General features: G+C 36.3%; 1 long non-coding RNA gene across 1 annotated transcript; it reads left to right on the top strand.

Moving 5' to 3' along the window:
- LOC110265433 lies at positions 1,256–2,082 on the top strand. Its single transcript, XR_002351579.1, has 3 exons — positions 1,256–1,601; positions 1,676–1,815; positions 1,895–2,082. It is a non-coding gene; the product is annotated as an uncharacterized LOC110265433 (long non-coding RNA).

Here is a 2,959-nt window from a genome sequence, read left to right as displayed (position 1 = left end):
GCAATTACTATTCTCATTATGATCAACTATTAGAAAATATTTTTCAGGGACTCATTAAATGTTTTTCAGACGTTCCTGAAATGCAAACCTCCAAAACTTCAAAAATAAAAGTTGAACCATCACAACATCAAAAAAATAGAAAGACACAAAAAACTTTACCAAAAGTCAACCAATCCAGCAAGGTAACTCGAAAAACCTCTATCATGTCTTCTTATATAAATTTCATATTACACCTGTTAATTAATCATATATTTCTTTCAATAAAATTCCAATCTAGGAGGACTCTCCCATTCAAGAGACCACTAGTAAGCCAACTAGCTTACCCATGGAAAAAAAATTTCAATAATTCTAATGACTCTTCTACTGCTGCTTCAAACACTTCAAACTCTAATAAGGTTGCCACAAGTTCTGCCACAAGTTCTACACACTCTTCGAGTTCACCGTCTCGAGATGTTGAGGTATTTCGATAATCTTTAACTATTTTGTTTCACAATAACATATTATCATATATCAATACTACTTTTGTAAGACCCATAATTTTCAAAAAAATATTATTATGAGTTAATTTCAATTTATTTATTCATTAAAGATTTTATTTCAGAAATTATTTTATTAGAAGTAATTAAATCAAGTTTTGACAATTAAATTAAAAATTTTACTTAATCTTATAATTATTGAATAATTTTATATATTTAAATTATACAACTTAACAGTTAAAAAAGAATAAGAATTTCATACGATTTAGTTAAATAATTGAAATTTTAAAATTTAATACCGTAATTTTTATAGACAGAGAAAATTAATTATATTATTTCTAATCTTAAATTAAAATACCTAATTAAATGCTAATTAGTAAATTGATAATTAAATAATATTTCTAAAGTAATTTTAATGATTAAATTAGATTTGAAATTAATAAAAAAAATCCTAATTTGATTAAAATTATTAAAGGCAAATTTTCCTAAATTAAATCCAAACCCTAACTTTAACTAAATTAACCCTAACCCCCTAAATTAACCCTAGCCGCCACACCTGTTTTCTTTCCTTCAGTAAACATATCAAAAGAAAGAAAGAAAGAAAGAAAAAAGCAAAAGCAGAAGAACGAAGAAAAGAAAGAAGGAAAGGGGAGGAAGAAGAGGGAGGCGGCGCGGTGGGTGTCACTGCCACCGTCGCCGCCGCTGCTGACAGAAGAGAGAGGAGATCTGAGAGAGAAGGAGAGTACCGCGAGGGAGCCGCCACACAGCTCAGGACCGCCGTCGCGTCACGTCGCCATTGGCGCTAGCGCTGAGGAGACCACGCAGGGAGGAGAGACGCGCGACGGAGAGAGAGCGGGATCTGAAGCCGAGCTGAGGTCCAACCACCGTGTCGGAACCCTTTTCGTGTCGCCAGCATCGCCCTCACCGTGAAGCCGTCGCCGCCGCTACTGTACCCGCGTCGTCGTCGTCCTCGTCATGGATTCGGTTGCCGCCACTTATAGAGGAGCCAGAGAGAGCGAGAGAGAGCAAGCTCGGGAGCAGATGAGAGAAAAGAGAGACCCGTGCCAGCCACCGCCGCTTCTGCCGCTCGAAATCCTGCTGCCACCGCCGGAGAACGCACTGTCGGTAAGGGTTTTAAAGTTTGGTTTTTGTTCTTTTGGATTCCGGGAACCTTTATCATCACTGCATGCTTATTTCAGTCACCCGCCTCCGCTGCTTGTTGTTCTGAACTGCTGCACCATCGTTGCCACCGTTCTGGTCACCGGGTTTGGCGTGGGTGATCATCGGAACCACCATCGGAGTTACCGTTATTTCAGTTCAGCCATTCGTCCTTGTTTGGGTAAGCCATGCGTTCCAAAACCTTTAAATTGGTATTTCTATTTTAAATTGTTTGAGGATCTGAGGTCTTGGTGTCATAGGATTGAGTTACGGGTCTTGATTGCTGAGTTCTATGGCTGCTGCATACAGCATCAAGGTGCTGCGTCGTCACTGGAACTATTGTTGCTCCATTTTCTTGATTATTCGTAAGCCCAGTAAGTTGTTCCTTGTTCCAAACTCTTTTAGTTGCTGTTATGTTATAGATTATTGAGTTTTACGTGACATTAATATTTTAGGATCGAGCTAAGGCTGTGTTTAGAGGCTGTGGCTGCTTGCGGGGACGGTCGGTATTAATGTTGTTGCTGTGGGATAAGAATAGAAATGCGGTTTGTCGCGTAGTTGAATCACGAACGAGGTAGGAGTTTTTCTTAAAATCTATTTTACATTACAGAATTGTAATAAATAGATATTGACGCAAAAGGATAAACTTCTGTGGTTACATTTGTCTTGTGGATATGATGGTTTGTTGGATTGGATTATTGGGTGATTGATTGCGTAAGTGGTCTATGGTTGTTGGTAAAAACCGGTTTGAAATGTTATTTACTCGATTATTATGAAAGGTGGATCTTCTCGGTTTTAAAGTTTACTTGGTAATATAAATGAATCGATTTTAGGAAATAATTTGAGATATGAAAATAAATTGATTCTGGGAGCGGTTTGATTTTGGGTTGGTCTGATTTTATAAATGATTTAATATTTGAGCTGATTTGATTTTAAAAAGAGTTTTATTGTTGAAATTGGTTTGATTTGAAAATAAATTGATATTGGAGCTGGTTCAACTCTGGAAAAATGAATGATATTTGGAAATGGTTGAGAAAAGGTTTGAGAAATGTTTGGATGGGACTAGAAAAGGGTGGCAGAATCCGAGTTTTAGAGGAGATGCTGCCGAAATTTTATAAAATTAGGAGTTTCATTTGAAGTAGTTATTTTAAAAGGTTTAATTTTAAGCGTTATATGATTTAAGATTACTTCATTTATCAAAGGAAAAGTTATGTTTTGGATTGAGAATTGTTAGTGAACAGAATGGAAAAAAAGATGATGAGGATTTCTTTGAAATATGGCTTTTGAATGAATTTGGAAATGAGATTTGGATTAATGAATGATTA

The sequence above is a fragment of the Arachis ipaensis genome, chromosome B08 (genome assembly GCF_000816755.2).
Source record: "Arachis ipaensis cultivar K30076 chromosome B08, Araip1.1, whole genome shotgun sequence".
In the NCBI taxonomy this organism is placed as follows: Eukaryota; Viridiplantae; Streptophyta; class Magnoliopsida; order Fabales; family Fabaceae; genus Arachis; species Arachis ipaensis.
Note: the sequence above shows the minus strand (reverse complement) of the source record. Positions and strands in the feature narration are given on the sequence as shown.